This window comes from Hemicordylus capensis, chromosome 1 (assembly GCF_027244095.1).
Source record: "Hemicordylus capensis ecotype Gifberg chromosome 1, rHemCap1.1.pri, whole genome shotgun sequence".
NCBI classification, from domain to species: Eukaryota; Metazoa; Chordata; class Lepidosauria; order Squamata; family Cordylidae; genus Hemicordylus; species Hemicordylus capensis.
The window spans coordinates 238,912,430-238,934,529 of record NC_069657.1 but is presented as its reverse complement, the minus strand read 5'-3'; the positions used below and the strand labels follow the sequence as shown (position 1 = coordinate 238,934,529).

General features: G+C 44.1%; 1 protein-coding gene across 8 annotated transcripts in view; it reads left to right on the top strand.

Moving 5' to 3' along the window:
- The first annotated feature begins 3,138 nt into the window (after positions 1-3,138).
- The window catches only part of LOC128339987 (uncharacterized), a 130,536-nt gene continuing 111,574 nt past the window's right edge, over positions 3,139-22,100 (top strand). For all 8 annotated transcript variants that reach the window (XR_008313385.1, XR_008313381.1, XR_008313382.1 and 5 more), the window contains exon 1: positions 3,139-3,220. The gene's annotated coding sequence lies outside the window, so the exon portion shown is untranslated. The remainder of the gene's footprint in view (positions 3,221-22,100) is intronic.

Here is a 22,100-nt window from a genome sequence, read left to right as displayed (position 1 = left end):
CACGTTCTCAGATGCTTCAGTTCAGACTTGGGCCAGTTAATGCAGTAGCCAGAGAGCTGACCACATTTCTGAATTAGGAGGGAAACCAGGCATAGAAGAAACAGGACCCTTTAAAGGGGGGAGTATCATCAGCATAGAGGGCTATGTTATGCTCTAATTATTATGAATCATTATACCTTAAATGGTGAGATGTTGTCTGACTGTACAAGCCAGAAGACCTAATGCTAAATTAAAAAGGAGATAAAAAGGCAGCCTTGTCTGGTGGCTCAAGAAAGCCTGAAGGGCAATAACAAAACTCCGCTGGAAAACTTTTGAGACTGAGGCACAGAGTATCAAATGCCTATCCAGTGAATGAATTCAGGAGGAAAGCCAAATTTGAATAGAACATAATTCAAAAAAGACCAAGAAACTTTATCAAAGGCTTTCTTTGCAATGGTGCTTTCCAGATTAAACCCTACAACAGTGTCACTACCGATCTGCTAAGTGTGCTTTCATACTTCCTGTGTTGTGATACCACAGTCTCCGCACTGACATCAGGGTGCCGTTCACATTTCTGATGCCTTCCTTCAGATTTGATCTTTGCGTTATAGTGCTACAACATCACAAGTCCATTGCAGAAAAAGAGCTGCATTTTCCCATTGTAGGAGTTTGAGATTCTGGGGATCATTTCCAATACCGTCCTGACAAGCTCAAGCATTTTACCCCTGTTGTAGCATGTAATCTGGAAAGCGCCAAGAAGAGAGAGACAGCAGCAGGAATAGATTTGTCCTGGGATAGTGAGATCATTCAGTAAACTGACTGCGCCTTGTTGGCCATGAGGGGGCTGGGATATTGTTTGCGCCTTGTTAACCATGAATGAAATCCACTTGATTGGGATGTACTATTGAAGATAAAATGGACTGCAGTCTATTGGCCAGAACGGAAGCCAGGATTTGCATGTCAACATTGATGAAAGACATAGGTCTGTAGTTACAATATTTCCTAACAGGGCAAGGGGGGAGCAGTAGGCTAGTAATAATACGTGAACAGTTAGTAGCCCCTTTCACATGTATTACATTAAAAACCATGTATTTTATGAAACAAAGGGTGTTATAATGAAGAACATATAAACACACACGTGCACACAGTATAAACCCAACTCGTAATCACAGATTACTGAGTCTGTTATAGGCTGGTAATTAGGCACTAATTTACCTGTAGCTGAAGCAGGATGGGTTCTTAGGTGGAGGCAGATGCAGGCCTTCCATCTGTCCGGTCACCTCATCCTCTAGATGTAGGTAAGGAAGCAGGATGTGGGCTACAGGGATGGAGGTCAAATTTGGAGACTGCTCAGCTCCTTTAATAGTTCTGTCTCAATCCCCAGTTTCCCCCCTTCCTCTCAGACTTCTGTGGCTCCTCCTCTGGGACAAAAAGCATTATCCTGCTTCCTTTTAAAGGTACAATGTTTGGTAAGCTTGTGAAATGATGGGGGGGAGGGGGGTTGGTGAGATTCTGCCATATCTTTGCACTTCATCCGTAGACCTCTTTGCATGTTTGAAGTTCCTCAATTTCTGAAGTTCATTTGGAAATTTCACACAGTGGTAGAAGCTTCTTTGGGTCGAGAAAGTCGTCTTTGTCTGTAATCTTTAAAGTTTGTATGGCAACTGAAATATCCATATACTTCTCCCCAGATGGAGCTGCCATTTCACCTTTCTCTGTATCAACTGCACTGAAATACAGGTGAAACTCGGAAAATTAGAATATCGTGCAAAAGTCCATTAATTTCAGTAATGCAAATTAAAAGGTGAAACTGATATATGAGACAGACGCATTACATGCAAAGCGAGATAAGTCAGGCCTTAATTTGTTATAATTGTGATGATCATGGCGTACAGCTCATGAAAACCCCAAATCCACAATCCCAGAAAATTAGAATATTACATGGAAGCAAGAAGACAAGGATTGTAGAATAGAACAATATCGGACCTCTGAAAAGTATAAGCATGCATATGTATTCAGTTCTTGGTTTGGGCCCCTTTTGCAGCAATTACTGCCTCAATGCGGCGTGCCATGGATGCTATCAGCCTGTGGCACTGATGAGGTGTTATGGAAGACCAGGATGCTTCATTAGCGGCCTTCAGCTCTTCTGCATTGTTTGGTCTCATGTCTCTCATCCTTCTCTTGGCAATGCCCCATAGATTCTCTATGGGGTCAGGTCAGGTGGGTTTGCTGGCCAATCAAGCACAGTACACTGTATAATTTTCAGAGGTCCGATATTGTTCTATTCTACAATCCTTGTCTTCTTGGTTCCATGTAATATTCTAATTTTCTGGGATTGTGGATTTGGGGTTTTCATGAGCTGTATGCCATGATCATCACAATTATAACACATTAAGGCTTGACTTATCTCGCTTTGCATGTAATGCGTCTGTCTCATATATCAGTTTCACCTTTTAATTTGCATTACTGAAATTAATGGACTTTTGCACGATATTCTAATTTTCCGAGTTTCACCTGTATATTCTCCTAAAAGTTTGATAATCTGTAGGACAGTTCTCGATCACAGCACGGTCAGCATTGCTTTCATACATGTTTTGTAGGTGGAAGAGAGACTTACATATCCTCTTTGGCATTGGTCATTTCATTTGAATGGTTTGGTTGGTGTTCTATAGTGTTCAGTTGAAAATCATTATTTTGAGTGTCATCATTTTGCAGTGATGCAATTTCTTGTGAAACTGCCAGGATGACATCAAGGGCATGGGAAATAGAAATATCTATTGAAAACAACTCCAGAATAGCATTAGCTGGATGTATCAATTTTGACATTTGTGTGTGGGGCGGGCGGGCGGGGTGTGTGTGTGTGTGCAGGCGAGTAACAATGATCAGGCAAGGGGAGACAGTTGTCTGGGGGCCCCACTGCCTGGAGGGGCCCCCCAGAGGCACCTCACGTGACTCCCCATTGCCCCCTGCCCAGCCCCAAGGCCCCTCAGCCACTTGCCCTCTTCGCCGTCTCTCCAGCTTGTTCTCCTGGCCGGCAATGCAGGCAGCAGACAAGCTGCAAAGAGCTCCTTTTCTCCCGGGCGCCTCCCAGCTGATGGGCGGGTGGGCGGGGCTTCCAGGGAGGCCTCCGTGTAGGCCTCTGTGAAGCCTGAACTCCAGTAGGGCCCAAGCCAGCCAGGAAGGAGGAGGCAGCCAGAGTGGCCACCACTGTTCTCTGCAGCAGAAGAGCCCTTGCTGCCAGGTAGAGTGTGAACTCCTTTTTGTGCTTACCTTCCCCGCCCCCCGCCCCCCATATATAGGCATCTGCTTGCCATAGGGCTTGGATATGGGGGGGAGGGACTGAGAAGTCTCTGAATATTTATTTTTAAACAGCTTGGAAAATTTGCTGGCTTAAAAAAAACTATTTAAAAAGTCCTATAAGTGGCTTGTTTCATGGCAGAAAATTACAAAAACTTGTGGAAGAAACAGTATTATATTTATTTTATTCATTCATTCATTCATTTATAAATGCACTTATGTTCAAGTTGTTTTGCAACCCAGAAGGTCTGAGTGAAAACTGTAAAGCATGTCTTGTGCTTTTATTTTATTTTATTTTTCTTGTGTGTGAACTGCTCCCCAATAACTTGCAGGGACTTCAGGGTCAATCTGGCCAACATGGGAATGCAGCACCTCCATTCCAGAGGAGATGTGTGTTAAAGGGCTTTAAAAGCCTCCTGTGAAAAACCTCCTGCAATCAAACTTGACTGAATTGGTTCAGAATTCTGAGAAAACAGACATAGGCTCACCCTGCATGGTTGAAAGTCTCCTTTGCTAATCTGCAGCGAGGGTCCCATTTTAATAATTAGTGTTTCTAGTGTGTTCTGGGCATTAAAAGTAGCACAAATATATAGTACTCAATGTATATCACTATCTATTGTGAAGTGTGTGTGTGTGTCTTCAGTGAAATATATTTCTAGGCAGCATACATATTTTGAAATATCAGACTTAAATCCTTGGGGGCCTGGGGTGTGCGGAGGCCCTGGACTTAGAGTGGGGGGGCCCCATTTTAAAATCTCGTCTCTGGGCCCACTCCAACCTTGCTACGCCCCTGTGTGTGTGTCAAGAAGTGTGCCAGAAAATGGTTGGGTAATTTTTTAGAAGTAGTCCTTTGGCTTCAGTGCTGATGGTTGCATCACATTCAGGGTCGCTATCAATGAATTTGAAAAGTTGTACTAGTAGCTATTCACTCCTAGGTCTCCATCACAGTTTTTAGAAAGCATGTTAAATCGTGGCTTTTTACCCAGGCTTTTATTTGATTCTCTCTGCTGCTGCTCCGTTTGCTCTGTATTGCTTTTATGCTTTCATTTTAAATTTTTAATCAGATTTGTTTTATATTTTTAGCTTAATATTTTAATAGTGTCCTTTTTATAATCTTGTTTTTAAACTTTGCTGTAAACTGCCTTGGGATTGCCTTTTTATAATCTTGTTTTTAAATTTTGCTGTAAACTGCCTTGGGATTGTTAATGAAAGGCTGTATATAAATTTAACAATAAATAAAATAGTTCCTTGTAACTTCAGACAATAGCTTCTATAGATGCCAAATGCCCTATCCAACATTCTTCCAAGAGATATTTCAGTTTAATGTCATTGTATTTCACTGAAATGGCTGGCTTATGAATGAAATTGTCAGAGGGAGGGTGGCGCAAGCCACAGACAGGATGGTGTGTTAGCTCAATCGCTCTCTCCATCTCAGCCCTTCTACCAGACCTAGCCTTGAGAGTTTGGCAGCTACATTTCTTAATTTGAAGTGATATTGGAGGGGAAATGTCCAAGAAAGTGTTGAAGTGGAAAGGAAAAGGAATTAGAGCCTTCCTGGATGATTTGAAGCCAGCTGGTATGTCCCCCCCCCCCCAACACCCATAATGGATGTGTGGATGACGAAGAGATCCAGGAAGAAGCTCAACTGAGTTACAAAAACAAGAAAAGCCTTTGGAAACCTCCGGACAAACCTTGGCATTACAATTAATTGAACATTTGATAATGTAGCTTAATAAAGAACTACAAGTGGAATGGAGTCACACATTTACAACGGTCCGTCAAGATTTGGCAAGTATAACTGATCAAATTAATAAGCAATTTAAGGACCTTTCACTGCAAATCTCTGATATTGGACAAACAGCTAGTAATGTCTTTGATCTGGCGATTAAGAATGCCCTAGAATTATCTGCTACTCAGAAAAAAGTGGAGGAAGTAAGAGAGACTATGGCGACTATCCATGATCGCGATAGAAGAAATAATTTAAAAATTGGGGGCATTAGTGTGATGTTGCCAAATGTGGATTTAATGAGCTTATTTATGTTATCACTAAAATGAACGAGTTGTCTTCAGACTTGCAAACTGTAGAAAGAGATCTGGAAGGAGGTCATAGGATATCATATAAGATTTCAACACAGAAACCGAGAGACGTCCTGGTGAGATTAGTTAATTTTGGCTTGAAGTACAGAGTGCTTTATAAAGAGCATCAAAAAGGGGTAATCTGGAATAATGAGAAAGTAGTATTTTTTCAAGATATCAATACAGCAACATTGCAGTGGTGTGAAGAATTTGAGCCTTTAACTGAGATTCTCTTTTCAAAAGGGATTTGATACCAATGGGGGTTTCCCTTTAAAATAATTATCTTCAAACCTGAAGGGAAGCAAGTTATTACATCTCTGGAAGAAATGCAAAAAGAAGTAGCTGGGCTAAAACGTCTCACAGAGAACTATGCAACTTAGCCTTGAGTTAACTGGGAAACAGAAGAATTTGTTTAAGATATGCATCTCTGCCAAGATTTTTTTTTAAAAAAAACTCTCTCCTTTGAAACTAGGCCATTTGACCTTAGAACTGTGAAATATGGAACCTACGAGAAGCAGCTGGAAGATTTGATAAATTACTATAGTACGTGAATTTTAAAAGAGAAATTAGGAAGCAGGGAGGAGAATGCTAAGGTGGTTAGCTGGGCCGGGTGAATATAAGTAATTAGTTAAATAATCATTTGGTTATAAGGAATATTGGGCTGGAATGGAGAGAGGGTGAGCTGATGCTCCTCCCCCCCCCCAAAAGTTAGAGAATTTAACTTTTCTGCAACAATATTTGCTTTTGGTCTGAGTGCACCAGGGAGGGAAGGGAGGGGGGAAAGGGGTGACAGGGAGAGGAGGCAGTTGGAGGGGAGGGTTTTCAGGGAAGGGGGAAGCATATTTTAAAAAGGAACAGTTAAATACATTATGTTGCATTCTATAGATGGATATACTAAGATAGAAATGGGTGATTTGAGGGGATTGGAACTATCTTGAATTTGGAAATTAAATCATTTCTAGCTGACACCACACAGAGCATCTGTGCGCTAGTTGGGCCCAGCCGTGTCCCCCCCCCCCCCGATGCTGTCATGGCTAGCTTTCTGGCTGGCCAGCCAGCCGACTGGCTGTTCCCCTCTCTGCCTGCTTCTGGTCCCCCTCCACTTTCTCCCCCCTCCTCCTGGCAGCCAGGCTAGGGCCCGCCGCTACCTCCTCCTGACCTCAGCAGCCGGGCCAGGCAAGGCGGGGCTAGCTGTTCGGCTGCTGCCTCCTCCTCATGGCGGCCTTGGGCCGCCAGCCACCCTCCTCTTCAGGCTGGCGGGGCTTTGCCCACCGGTGGTCCTCCTCCCCACAGGCCACCCTCCTCTTCAGGCTGGCGGGGCTTTGCCCACCGGTGGTCCTCCTCCCCACAGGCCACCCTCCTCTTCAGGCTGGCGGGGCTTTGCCCACCGGTGGTCCTCCTCCCCACAGGCCACCCTCCTCTTCAGGCTGGCAGAGCTTTGCCCACCGGTGGTCCTCCTCCCCACAGGCCACCCTCCTCTTCAGGCTGGCGGGGCTTTGCCCACCGGTGGTCCTCCTCCCCACAGGCCACCCTCCTCTTCAGGCTGGCGGGGCTTTGCCCACCGGTGGTCCTCCTCCCCACAGGCCACCCTCCTCTTCAGGCTGGCAGAGCTTTGCCCACCGGTGGTCCTCCTCCCCACAGGCCACCCTCCTCTTCAGGCTGGCGGAGCTTTGCCCACCGGTGGTCCTCCTCCCCACAGGCCACCCTCCTTTTCAGGCTGGAACATTCCACCAGGTATCCCCATGCATCCCTACGCATCCCCATGCATTCTGGCTTAGAGAAATAATTCTATAGATTGTCAGCAAGAACTAAGAATTAAAAATGAGTGATTACTGTATGGTTTTTTCCTTGAACGTGAGAGGTTTGGGGGATGCAATTAAAAGGGCCAGGATATCTATATTAAATCCTTTAACCCAGTTGTGGTCTTTTTACAAGAGACTTATAAGATAGAGGATACTGCAGATAAATATTTTGGAAAACAGTTTTCCAAACAAAGCAAGAGGGGTTGGTATTTGATTTAAAGCTGACATTGATCTTGTTGTTGAAATTTTTTTGAAAGATAAGGATGGAAGATTTATTTTTATTAAGGAGAAGTTGCACAATAAGGATATTACTTGGGCCTCTATCTATGCTACAAATCAGAGACATATTGACTTCCTTCAGAAAACAATGAGGAAAATGAAAAGGATTGCTGGTACTAATATAGTGTTGCGGCCTGGGGGGACTTTAATATTGGTGCCACTAAGTCATCTAACGAGAATAAATCAAGATCTTTACACTATAAGAAACAAGCCTCACTATCGTTGAACTTTCAAAGAGTGATGCATAAATATGAGCTTATAGATTCTTGGCAAATGCTTAATCCCTCTGCAAAAGTTTGACCTTTTTTCCAGGAAGACACCAATCTTATTCTAGGTTGGGTTATATATGGGCATCTAATACTTTGTTAACTCAATTTCATTTCATAAAATTTCATAAGGGAGAAATTGGACCCATTCTTGTTTCGGATGATGCCCCAGTGATCTTTAAATTCCATTTATTTGTTTATTTGATACATGTCTATACCTCCCAAAACGCAAGTTCTCTGGGCGGTTTACAAACAATAAAAGCAGCCAATAAAAGATTAAAATATTTCAAAAATTAAAACTAAAAAGTTAAAATTATTAAAACATAATTAAAACACAATTAAAGCAGTATCTAATTAGAGGAGAAAATTTTATTCTCTCCGGTTTGGCGTTTTAAAGCTAGATTACTTGTGGACAAATGGCAAAGCAACAATTGGCCCAAACATTAAGAATTTTTTTTTTTTTTAAATGAAAATGATAAGGAGCAAACATCATTAGTAATGAAATGGGATGTGATGAAAGCTGTTATTAGAGGGGAGTGAATTAATCAGATGAGCAGGATTAAAAAAGAATCAACACAAATGAGTGATAAACTAGAGTTGGAGTTTAAACACTTATTGGCAATATTTCATAGAACAGGGTCTGTTAATACCTTTCAGCAAATATGGAAGAAAAGGAAGGAGCTAGTGGTTTTGGAAACAACAAAAATTTCTACTCAACCTGTTATGTAAAACAAAGTTATTATGAATATGGTGATAGAAATACAAGATCGTTAGCCAAGATAGTTATTAACAAGATCGTTATTAAAGAAAGTTAAGGAGAAGAGGCTTATAAAAGTAATAAAGGATGATAAAGGTCGAACCATCACTAACACTAAAGATATCAGTGATCAGTTTGTTACGTTCTTTGAACAATTATATAATTCTCATAACCCAACACAGGGGAAAATTCTTAACTACTTAGATAAGATTAGTACCCCACAACTAACTCCAGAGGATATTAAGATTTTGGATGCACCATTTACTGAGGCAGAAGTGCTTGAGGTTTTTAAAACCATTCAGAATCACAAATCTCCAGGACCGGATGGTTTGATAGGGGAATTTTTTAGCCAATTCAAAGAAATTATTATACCAAAGTTTGTAATTTTAATGAATGCTCTGAGTCAGGGAGCATGTTTCCCACCCTCGTGGTATGACTCAAAAAATAACATTAATTCCTCAAATAGGTAGAGATTTACAGGAAGTCAGCTCTTATAGACCAATTTTGCTACTTAATGTTGATTATAAATTATACAGTATACTAAATTATTGGCAAATTGACTTAAATTAATTAGTTATAAAATTGTTCATATTGATCAATCTGGATTCATTCCTAGGAGAAATCTATTTAATTCTATAAGAAAGATATTTCTCCACTAACACCTTTATTAACATATCTGGATAGTGGGGAAGATCAATATGGATTGGCTTATTTGAAGATGTTGAAGGGAAAGAATTTTTATAGAATAAAAGACGTCCATAGAAATAAGAGGTTATTCAAGAAGGTTGAGATTGAACAAGAAACAGGATCTCAAATACCATGGCTAGTATAGTTACAAATTAGATCTATATTGATGGATAGTAGCATCGATAGTTCAGCTACCCGATTTTAATACAAATAGAGATTGGAGATCCCCCAATAGGTTTGAGGAATGGACAGAGAAGCAAGATGGCGTTCTTCTGGGAAGTACCTGACAATTTGGCTGCCAGGGCTTTCCGCTCCCGTTTGGTCTAATTATCTTTCATTGGCTACATAAAGATCAGAATGCATGCAGGGTGCATCCCCACCCCCGTGGGGGGGGGATCCGTGGAGATTCCAGGCTTGAAAAAGCCTGGAGGACCCTGGATGAACCCTCAGCAGAGACCTTTCTGCATTAAGCATCAGGCTGAACGGAGACAGGCTTAACAACATGCCTTCTGAAGAACGGCTTTTTTCTTTCCTATCAAATCTCTGAGATGACCATGGCTTTTGAGCTTGCAAGATCTTTGGCATTTCTTTTTACTTCTTCTGGCCTCCCCTTTTTTTGTCTTTATTACTTTTGAGCCTCCTACTGACTTTTCCAGAGGGAATTATGTAAACGGCATTAAGAAGAGGGTTGGCTGGGTGAGGAATGAAGTCTTACATGACCAATGTGTGATCCTACTGCTTACTGTTTTGCACAACCCAGCCTCTTATTTGAATCTGTTTTTAGTTTTACCTTGAAGAATTCCTGCGAGTGGTTTTGCAAAGCGTTTGATGCTCTAGTTACTAATTATCTCCCTGCTAACTTGGCAAAGAGGCACTTTTTACCTTGGTGATTCTCTTTATTTAGCAGGGGGAGAGTAACTGGCCCTATCCAAACCCCAGCACGGTACTTGCAGTGACTATTGCTGGTGTGTGTCTTATGTTTCTTTTGGGAATGTGAGCCCTTTGGGGACAGGGAGCTATCTTATTTGTTTGTTGTTTCTCTTTGTAAAACGCCCTGAGCCATTTTTGGAAGTGCGGTGTAGAAATCGAATTCATCATCATCATCATCGTCGTCGTCATCATCGCAGCACTGGAATTCTGGCACTGATAAAAGTGTTTTATGGCTGGTAATTAAGTTCTTTGCTCTTTGTGTGGCACTCTCTGTTTCGAACGTTTAGAAGCGTTATTGAAGTTAGGATGGAACAGATACATGAATGAGGGTTTTTTACTTTTTAATGGTTTGAATACAGTATGTATATGGAAGTTTGAATACAGAAGCTCTCTTGTGGTACAATTATGTTTATGTCTCTTGCTTGCTGCCTGGAACTTTTAGCAACATTATTGAATTTGGGACTGTAGAGACAAATAGAAAGGGGATTCTTAATTTCTGAGCTTTTGATGCCTCCTTTTCCTTATAGTATGGATTATGGTGATGGAAAAACAGGGGAAAAGAAGAAACTTTGAACGTTTCAGCATCCTTTGGGACTTGGGGACTCTCTTTATTTTCTGCTGTTGACTAATTGGATGAATACCTTCTAGCACCACTGATGGAGTATAAATATTACCCAGCATTGTAAATCCTATTCAGAAGTCTGGCCTGAAAGTCAACATTTGAAATTGGAATGATCACAAATAGAAGACCTAAGGCTTTTTATATTTACTACACGTAACCTGATAACACATTTCCCCATGCACAAGCTTTCTTTCGTATGGAGCTAGTTCCGGCAGTGTTTAGTCTCCCAGCAGAGTTTCCTCTTATCTTTCTACCTGGAATGTTTTGAAGACTTTCAAGTTAACCCCTTGAAGGACTAGGAAAGACTCTTAATAGTATCTACTTATTCGATCTGAATTCCTCTGGGACTCTTTACTATATTGCTTTGATGTGGGAAGTAAATGATACCTGAGAATTAAATAATATGTTTTTCTTTCCTCTCCCCCCTTTAAATCCATTACTTTTATTATCCTTTTTTAATATTATTAAGATTTTAAATTCCTATTGGTTTATTTCAAGATAAAAATGTATACATTTAGGTTATCACAATCTATACGAATATGTTTAGTTTGTTATTTTAGCTATTATTATATGCTTATTTAATATGAACATATTCAGTTTATTCCCTCTGAAGAAATAGCAAATGTATGGTATTGGTGAATAGGGAAATCTGTGTTTAAAGGCATATAGGTGAATTTATCTGTTGAAGCTATTAGGTTGAACTTACTTATAAGAGATAGATTTTACTGAAAGCTGATTAATTTTCCCCCATTGGATTCCCTGTTATTGTAATTTCCAAAAGTATTATAGAGACTAGGGGAAATTAGTTTATACATTTATACATTTCATCTATAATTATAATTACTGTTATATTTTTGTCCTGTACATGTAATTAGTCTTTTCCAATATGAAGAACTGGTTTTATGGATTCCCTGTTAATTTAACAGCTGTTATCAAAAATTCTTGTGAAGAGGAAAATCTTTATACTAAAGGGTATTGTTTTTTCTCTATTTTTTCAAATCATGGGTTAAAACTGAAGTTTGATTGGATGGCATTGCATGAGATTATGGCACTGAAGATGTATTTGGTTTTCAGAAGATTGAGAGTTCCAGATGCAGTTATTTTTTTGTTTGATTTTTCATTGAGGAATTTCATTTTAGTATTTCATAAGATCTCCTCTTCTCTTTAAATTAACCTTTTCCCCTTCTCTCAAATTCCTCCCTGTTGTTCATCTCTTTTTAATATAATAGGTTCTAGATGCCAGTCATGAACATTTGCCAAAACGTCTCGTATTTGGTGTGCATGGGTTGGGAATTTTGTCTTGGCTCTGGGTTTAAAATATCCATACTTCATGTCTTCGCATGGTCAGTTTCTTCCTCTCTAATAATTAACTTTCTTCTTTCCTAAGCCCTTGGATTATCTGGACAGTCGAATGGGAAGTTCAAAATCATTTTTAAAAATCTTTTTCATTAGACTTTAGATCTATTTTTGTCGCTATCCCTTTTGTTTTTAATGACACTCCCACAACTGAGAATACCTTTTGAGCTTGTAAGTACTAACAGGATTCCTTGCATTTTTGTTCCTCAGTCTCTGTGTTTCCATCATTTTTGAACCTCCCATGGACTTTTTAGGAGGCAACTATGCTGTATTGTGTATTGAGAAGAGAGCCAGTAGGAAGTGATTAATGTGATCTGCTTAAGCTCTTGCTTCATAGTTTTGGCACAGAGTTCTGCATTTATGTTAATCAGCTTAAGTTCTGCTTGAGGGATCCTCCTGCTTTATTTGGTTTGCATTATGAAGGGTTTTATGACCAGATAACTACATTCTCACTTTAGAGCTTTCACTACCAGCATTGAACCTATGGAGACGAAATTTACAGCTTTCATTGGGGAAGTCTGCAGGCAGGAGCTTTTCTTTTTCTTGATCTTTTCTTATTAGAATTATGGTTCTGAAAAGACTTTGAATTTTTCTAACATTTTCTTAGAAGTTTAGTCCCCCCCACCCCCGTTTATTAGTTTAGCTCCACTAATGGAGAATTGAGAATTTTTAAAAAAATATCATCTCTTTCTGTTAGACTCAGGATTCTGAAAGCTTCTGAATAAATAAATCGGAGTGGAGAAATTTACATGTATTGATTTTATTGATCTTTTTTAATATGCGGATCATTAAGTGTTGGATTTCTTATGTGGATACTCTATGAAGGTTTTATTTCAGTGGGTTTGCGTATTTCTTTATTATGCGACATTTTAAAATGTATTTCTAATCAATTATTCTCTTCTTTCTTTCTGGGTGCTTGAATTACTTATATTGCCTATACCTGCAGTACTTCCTGGCAAAAAGACTCCTGTGTGGCTAGAACAAAGGCGAAATGAGGCAGCAAGAGAAGCTGTAGGTGTGGATGTCCCATGGTGGCTTCCATTAGCGTTCGTCATGATGTGTGTGAGCACATACAGTTCATAAGATGGCAGTGAAGAATGCCATGTTAGCAGAGTCCAAGGGCAAGTGACAAGAAAAGAATGATGGCCAGATGTTGCAGTTGGATGAAAGGCGCTCTTAGATCTCCATATCATTGAGATGATGGTTGGCTGAGTTGAAGTATCTGCCCATAGGTTGTTCTTTGTTAAGATGGCAGATTTGTGCTTCCTGAAAGATGGCTTCAAGTCTGAGGATGTTTTGCCTACATAGCGCATATGGCAATATGGACATCTGCGCTCTTTAATATATATGACAGGTGGAAGTACAGATGAGTTTCCCCCAGATGTAATAGGTTTTCTTGGTAGTGGTACTGCTAAAAGTGATGGTATTATTTAGAAAAGTGAAAGTAATGCAGCGGCTGGATTGACAGTGGTGTGATCCAGGATTGCTGATCAGTGATTTTAGGACAGCTCTCAGTAATCGTCTGTATAGATTAGATGGTTGATGGAAAGCAACACGTGGATGTTCTGACAGCTATTGCTGTAAGCAAATTCTGAACTTCTGGGAAAAGCTCTCAGGGTGGTGGCTGTCTTTTTATTGCCTGGTGATAGTTTGGTGAGGCAGGATGAAAGTCTACCAAAATGGGACCCTCTCTTCTTTTTGCATATTTGTTTTGCCTCTGTAGAGAATCTCTTGATATGGCTGATGTCCTATTGATGTTGTAATCGTTGAGGGTATCCACATTTTAAAAGGTGTTATTTCAGTTTCCTGATCCCTTTGAGGAATTTTGATCATGATTAATACATTTATGATATGATACATATGATACATACATTTATGATAATACATAATACATTTAATTAAGATGTTATATGATTTTTCTCTTGATATGTTTATACTTGAGTGTTTTATATGGAAAGGAAGGAAAGGTGTCATGGGAGGGTAGTCTGCTTAGCGGCACTGCCAAGGTCCATCAGTAAGTCACCTGAATGGGAGAGAAGAGAAGGAAAAATATAATGATGCTAGCACCATTTGACTAAGGAAAGTGTTAGGGATGGGAATCACTGTAGAACTCCTAATGTACTAAGTGGAGGAGTTGTATGTGGAGCTGGTGTTAGCATTCAGGCTCTCAAAGCAAATAGTACCATCTGCTTCCAAAGCAGTGGGTTCTTTCACAGAAAGAACCCTGTTGGACCTATGTCATGGCTGGTATTTTTTCTAGAATAATACTGTGGTAGTAATCATTTGAGGCCACGGCATATAAAAGATGCAGCTAGAAAGCAAGTCATAGGCGTAGCTTGTATTAAGTGCCATGGAAGTTAGGTGGGCCGCTCAAAACTGGCTCTGAAAAAAATCCCACATTAGTGGATTCATTTTCTAGATAAGCATCCACATTCAGAAATTTCGCCTGCATTAGGTCCACATTGAATTTCTGGGTCCTAGCAGGAGGAGGAGAGGGTGGCTGGGAGGGTGACATTCATAATAGGATTACTAGATTTAGATTTGAGGTCCCTGGATGTGGCCTTGAGCCTGTAGTCCTTGAAAAAGCGAGGAACTATAGGAATTTCTCTCCCAAAGGTTCCATCTTCCCACGATGCACTGCACATGTGCGTGTGGCCTGAAAAGGATTGACTTAATGCAAGGACTTGCATAAGGTTTTCTGACTAATCAAGTCATGATCCCTTGGGAAGTCCAGGTCACACACATTACAGCAATATGTTTGGGACCTTTAACATCTGAGACCAGCTATGGTACAGGGGATGGCTTTGGGTGGGGGAAAGGACTTCTACCTGCACTGTGACTCCAGGGATGTGGTTTTACCCTCCCCAATTCCTTGGAAATAGAGATTACCTTGGTTTTTTAAGATACCTTCGATTTCTTCAGGCAGCCCTTTGCTTTCTTTGATTTGGCGGAGACGACGCCAGATTTTCCTCCGGATTTCCTCCTCCTGGGGAGATGGGGAAAATGCCCAACCCACCAGAATCAGAGGCCCTTTTTGATTACATGCCACCCCCCACCCCCACTGCCATGCAGCTTAACCAGTGGCTCACCTCATACCCCATCAGTGCATCGGCCTTGCCCAGGAGGGAGTACAGCAGGATCAGACCAGCCTCCTTAACCCTGTGGAGGGGATGATTAATGGCCCAAATCGTGGTCCTCAGGAAGGATCTTTGCTGATCTTTGTTAAAGATCTCCCTGAAAACCTAAAATCAAGAATCAGCCTCAATTAATTCCCCTGAAGCCCAAAGATGTGCAACTTGATTCACATGCATTCAGCTCATAAGCACTGCTTCTCCTATTTTCCCTCTTCATTCTTTCCTTCTTTGATCTCCTCCACAGTCAGAACTGAGATGGCAAGGTGCTTGGGGAAGGACCTGCTCTTCTGCTCAGGCTACTCAGTAAAGGACCATGTGCATTGATAGATGTAGATATTCCAAACCAAAGCAATCATCATTATCTTATCAAGGTGTCATGCCACTACAGCAGGTTGAAAGTTGCATTTGCATGAACTAACATGCACTGCAGTTATTTAGCCCACTGTGTCTCTGGAGAGGTCTGTGTCAAGATGTCCTAATGCTGATTCTGGCGCTTCTTGAATGCAGAAAGTGATAAGGACGCCTCTGCCCATTCTCACACTCCCAAAAAGGGGGACAATGGGCCATTCTGGCACCCAAGGGAGCCACCCAGAGGGATCTTCTTACCTCCCCAACTCTGGCGGTGTTCAGATAGGCCAGTATTCTTTCCTCCTCCTGCCATCTCCGGCTCCACAGCTCCCCAGCTTCTCTGCTGCTCTGGCCTGAGAAGGAAACATCAGGGGCTAAATATTTATACATCCTGATGACATAGGGGGTTTCTGACAGAATGGCTGGGAGTCTTTCCGGATTCCCCCCCAAGAGGAATTGCCTGAACCCCGCCATGGCTCACTGCAGCAGTGGTCCGAAGCCAGACTTGAGAAATAAGAGGTTCGAGTCTGGTTTACGAGAGGGCCTGTATACTCCTTGTCTCCATGTTTGCTCATAGGATGGGGTCTAGTGGAGAAGGGGAGATGAGGAAATCCAGCTGAATCAGCTGCTGGTCACTCACTAGCAGAGTCATCTTTGTGGAGGACACACCCTTATTGAAGGACTCGGCTGAAATCAGTGGATATAAATGGACCAAGACAAAAGACCAGGGGCTATAATCTTATTTACTGGTATTTGAAACTAAGACATTTGTTATAGAACACATAATAATCTAGAAAGCAGTGTTGGTCTCACCAGCTTCCTTACCTTTGTGGTGGAGAAGCACCTCTAGGAGCCGGTAGATTCCCTCCCTGGCGTATCTGCTCACATCCCTCCTGGAATCCATAATACAGATTCCGAGTTTGGCCACCTGGTGGCCCAAATTGGGGAGTTCTGCAGAGTTCTAGCAGGAAGGAAAATGAGAGGGATCTCTGTCATCGACATTGCTTTGTCAGCCCTTCCCCTTATTTCATGGGCAATGGATATTCCTGGGTTGGGTAGACCAGTCATCTCTTCCCTTCCTAACGTGAATAGACAAGCAGGCCCCTCCAAGAGGGTGCATTTTCCTCTCTGTCTTGGCAAGGGGTTGGTGACAGGATGAACTGGATACCTACAGCAGGGGCATAACTACCATTAGGCAAGGGGAGGCGGTTGCCTGGGGGCCCAACCAGGGATACCTCACATGACTCCCCATTGCCCCCTGCCCAGCCCCAAGACCCCTCAGCCAATTGCCCTGTTTGCCTCTCTCCTGCTTGTCCTCCTGGCGGGCCATCTAAGCAGCAGGCCAGCTGCAAAGAGCTCCTTTTCTCCCCCCCTCTCAGCTGATCGGCAGGTGGGCGGAGCTTCCAGGGAGGCCTCCGTGTAGGCCTCAGTGAAGCCTGAACTGGAGTAGGCTTGCAGGGAGGCCCCAAGCAAGGAAAGAAGGAGGCAGGGAGGCAGGCAGAGTGGCCCCCACAGCTCTCTGCAGCAGTCCCTCTGCCCAGCCCAGCATTTGCCAGGTAGAATGTGAACTCCTTTTTGTGGTCACCCCCCTGACCATATATAGGGATCTGCTTGCCATAGGGCTTTGATATGGGTGGGGAGAGACATACTCCTCCCTCTCTCCCAGCACCCCAATGAGCCGCCTGTCAACCCCAGACTTCAGCCTCCCAGCCAGAGCACGACCCTCTGGCGTGGTCAGAGAAATCTGGAGTTCACCCATCTGCTTCTCCAGACCCATAGCTGTGGGCAGCGCCTGGCTCAAGGGAGTGGTGTCGGCACACAAGCCCTTCGTGGCAAATTGGAAGGGCTGGAGTGCCGACACCACCTCGGACATCTGCTTCCACTCTGCGTTCGAGAGGTCGCAGACATCCAAGAACTCGTCCCTCGCCAGGGCGACAAGGGCTCTCTCCTGCTCCAACAGGTGCTGGAACAGGAGGAAGGTGGAGTTCCACCGCGTCTCAACATCCAAAGGGATGAGATGGCGAGGAAGCCCAAGGTCATCCTGCTTCTGGTGAAGCAGTCTCCTGGACTTCTCGCTGTGGTGGAAGTGGGCGGCCAGCTTGCGGGACTTATCCACAAGCGTGGCCGTGGCACCAACAGCAACTGGGACGGGGCGGCCCCCTTTCTCCTGGGACGCCTTCAGCTCCTTAAGGCCAAGGGCGTCCCTGACGGTCAGATGGAGCGTGTGTGCCATACACCGTATGTTCACACAGTCCATGAACGTCTCTACAGCGGCGATAACGTTGGCTCCATTGTCGGTGACAATGGAGCCGCGGGAGAGGTGTGGACACCCGCCAATCCACTCCTCTATCTGGCGGTCGAGTACGGCCACCACCTCCTCCCCGGTGTGCCTCGTGTCCATCGTCTCCACGTGCAGGACGGCCCACCTGTGCCGTAGTGCAGTGGGAGCTGCACCGGACCCGGAAGCATCGCCCGAGGAGGTCCCCTCACTCTCCAGTCCCCACCAGTGGGCAGTGAGGGCCAGGAAAGCAGCGTGCATCCCACTGACACTGGTCCAGAGGTCAGTCGTGAAATGCATGCCTGTCCCGGCCGGAGCTGCACGCAGCTCCGCCAACACGAGCTCCCTGACTGGCGGTACAGGGAGGGGACCACGTTCTGGCTGAACGTGGTCCTTGAGGGGATGACGTATTTGGGAGCCAGGTATTGGAGAATCCGGCAGAAGCCGTTGTTCTCGACCACCTGAAACGGCTGGTCATCGGTGGAAATCATCTCCCCTATGAGGCGGGTGAGGTGATGATGGTCCACGCGAACAATACGCTGGCTGCCCGACAACTGCGTCCACCTCTGGACTGGCAGTGTAGCCTGCCTGCTGGCTGGCACACTGCCGCTGCCCGCCCTAGTGGCAGATGCACAAGGCGCACTAGCGCTGCCAGCCTGTCCCCTGAGACCTGGGTGGTGACGCTCTATGTGTCTCCACATAGGCGTTGTACCCAGGTGCGCAGGGTCCCTGCCTGCCCAATCCTTGTTATGCTCCTGGCTCATGTTTAGACGCAGCCCAGGTTCTTTGAACCCGTTAGCCCAATGGTGGCTCTGCCCCTGTGCACAGGGGCATTACCCATATACTTTCACAACACAAGGCAGCTTACAGTAACTGTCAGGGCCAATTAAAATGCAGTAGAATACAAATAAAATGGTAACCCCAAAACAGTCAGCAAGACTGAGGCCAGACCAAGGAGATGTGCCCTCCTAAAAGCCAGCTTTCCCCTGGAAATTCAGGCTGTTAGTCATTCTAGCCTTTTCTTTCTTTTTGTCTCTGTGGTTTATCTTTGGTGTGTAACTAAGCCTCATTTCTAACATTTAGCCGTGCTTAGTTTTTTCAGTAAGGCCCTGAAGCATATCCTGCTTTGCACTGGCGGAGCTACCATAGTGCAGAAGTGTTCAAAGCGCACGGGCCGCTGCCTCCAAGGAGCCGCTGCCTCTCCTCCCCCTCCCCCCACGCATTTCAAAGGCAGGCAGGCAGGCAGTACTTGTCTTGGGCATCCCCCACTCTCCACCTTCGCTACAGGGCTGCCGCCCCCACCCCCTCCCTCCCTCCCTCCCTCCCTCCCTCCCTCACCCATCCCATCTCGGATGATTACCACTGACCACCCCTCAGCGCCAGCCTAACTAGCTAAAAGACAGGCGCCCAAGCAGCGCAGCCCAGGAGCGGCTCTTCCCTGCAGGAAAGAGCCGCTCCTGGGCTGCATTGCAAAAGCAGCGCTAATGGCTATCTCGCCATCGGGTGTTCTCTGACTATTGTTCCCTGGCCTCCCGAGGCGAGAGGCAGAGAGCTGAGAGAGCCCAGGAGCCGCCGCATGGGCGCTCTTGAGGCGGCGGAGCCACCAGAAAGCCCACAGCCTCAAGTCTCTCCCCGCCCGCCCTTGAGCGGGAATCGCCAGGCTGGGCGGGAACGAGGCTCCTGAAGGGAGGTTTTCTGCTGTTGTGAGTCTTTTCCATGCTCAGAGAGCCGCAGCGAGGCGACCGCTGTCTGCTGCTCACACAAACTGGGCTCAAAAGTTTTAAAGACGCTCAGCTGATGACATGTTCGTTGCTTCCGTGCCTTTTCCTTGAAGCTGGACAAGCACCAGCCAGAGGGCTCCAGCTTCGCGTGTGGAGGGGTGGTGGTGGTGGAAAACAGAGGAGCAGCGCCTGCCAGTCAGCAGGAAAGGATGGTTACTCGGACCAAGTAATGTCAACATGTACGTTCCCTCTCAGCACTGCGCTTCTCGGCTGGATGGGAAGGAACAAGCTCTCCTTTTCCCTTTCCTTTTCTTTCTCCCCCCCCCCCGCCCCCCTCAAGCCCTGTGAATGCCTTTCTGATGCCAGCCCCTTTAGCAGTTAAAGTTGAACTGTAACGGCAACTCCCGAATGGAGCCTCAAGGCTCCCTTCCTCAACAACTGAACTGACTCAGAAAAGATCAAAAAGCCTTGCTCGCATTCATTAAAATGTAGCACAGCCTAGGCAGGTTTCAGTGGAAAGCTTCCCTTTGCATCACAATTAACGTGGCATATACTGGTTTGCAATATGCATACTGGGGAAGCAGTGTGTGTGTACACACAAAGGGGGAAGAAGAAGAACAAAAGAGACCGCTCTTTTTATCCGGGGATGATGAGGTCAGTTTGATTTTACTGACAACTATTGATGTATGTGGAGCAATTGCAGGGCAGTTCACTGCATCTGCTGACACTTTGCAGGAGAAACAGTTATGTTAACTGGCTAAAACATTCGTCCTTTTGCAAATCTTGGGGCTTAAGCACTTAACTTCAGCTGAGCTACTACTCACTGCCAGACCACACCCCCAGCATCTGACATCAGAAGTGGGGGGTGGGGTTAGCGGGGGCGCCCGCTGCGGCTGCACACGGGCCCGCGGCGGGCTAGCTATGTCCCTGCTGCTTTGGATACTTGATAAAGCATTGTTGGAGAAATCTCCAGGAGTTTGTTTGAATGAGCGGAGGCCACATCATCCATCAGGTTCAAGATTGTGACTAGGCCCAAACCAGGCCCAAATAAAGTATTTCTTCATCAGCATCCATTTGTCGACTTGATATTTTTACTGCTCGCAGCTAAAGGAGCACCTGTCCAAGGAGCTTAGCATGCGGGAAACGTTGGAAGAATCCCAAGCCGTCCTGCTCTATCGGATGCAGGATATGGGAGCAACAGTGGCGAAAGAACGGAAACAGGTTGGTAAGACACAGCAATCTAAACCCTTTCTTTAGGATTTGACCAAACAATTTGAACAAACAATGCAGCCTACCCTCCAAGTAGTACTGAGGCTAAAAGCTACAACAGCTCACAGCAGATGGTAGATGGTGAATATCATTATTACTAGTGCAGTGCAAAGGCCCTGATAAAATGTCTAGAAGGCAGTTCAGAACATTTCTGCAGTCAGACAGCACGAGCATCTTCTGCAGCGTGTTGGCAGCACTGTACTTGCAGAGAATGGTCTACATCAGTGTTTCTCAACCTTTTTGGAGTCAAGGACCGCTAAATTAGTTATGCACAGTTTCAAGGACCGCTATATTTGTGTGTGTGCAGTTTCTAGTCCCAGACCAGCAGTTAGCAAAGGGGTTTCAAGTTTATCTATTAGTACAGGCGTTCACAGGTGTTCACCACTCAAATGTCTGTAACTTGGCTCATGGGGGCCGAGGTCAATTTTTAGGGTGCCGATTATTAAAATAACACTTAATCAATCAATTAAATCAAAGTGAAATTAATGAAAATGAATTTAATCAATATTTAACTTTTGAAGTTCTGGCTCAGAAGGGGGAGGGAGGAAAGGATGAGACATCATGGCTCCCTGGCACCTGAGATTTGTCCAGTCCAGATTTAACATTACCATCTTTTAAAACTAGGCTGCAACCTTACACTCCATTCTTCCAATTCTGTCTTTTCTTACTCCTCATCTATCTATTTTGCATATAAACATGCAGGCAGGAACTTGTGTCAAGTTCCTGTATACATAATATCTTGCTTCTTAAATGCATAAAAATAGTAATTTAATATTGCTTTTAAAAGAGTACTCTCTCTTACACACACAATACTCCCCCTCCAGATTTCCTCCTCTCTTCATTTGGTAATCACTGCCCTTGCTCTCCTTAGCAAATGGGACAATGCATGTTTGCTACCATAAAACCAGCTTATCAACTTAATTGATAGGAAGCTTAAAACATGACATCTCATATCATACTGGAAGTCTGTAAACAAACATCATCCAAAAAACCTTCAAGCAGTACACTCAGAACTAAAACACTCATTACCTTGAAAAGGTAATGTTATGGTAATGAACTTTACACAGCAATATGGCATCCACATTAGGAAAGTAAACCACAGGGAACGGGGTGGGAGATTTAACCCTTCATACCACACATTCATATCTCTCCAGGTTTTTACAACTGTTATGATTTTTAGGCAGAGGTTTAAGGGAGGGGGGGAGCACTATGTACTCACACATGAGTGGGAAGACTTTTAGTGGGTCTCTTCTTCATCCTTCTTTCCCTCCTTCTCTCTCCTCTATTCACCATTCCATA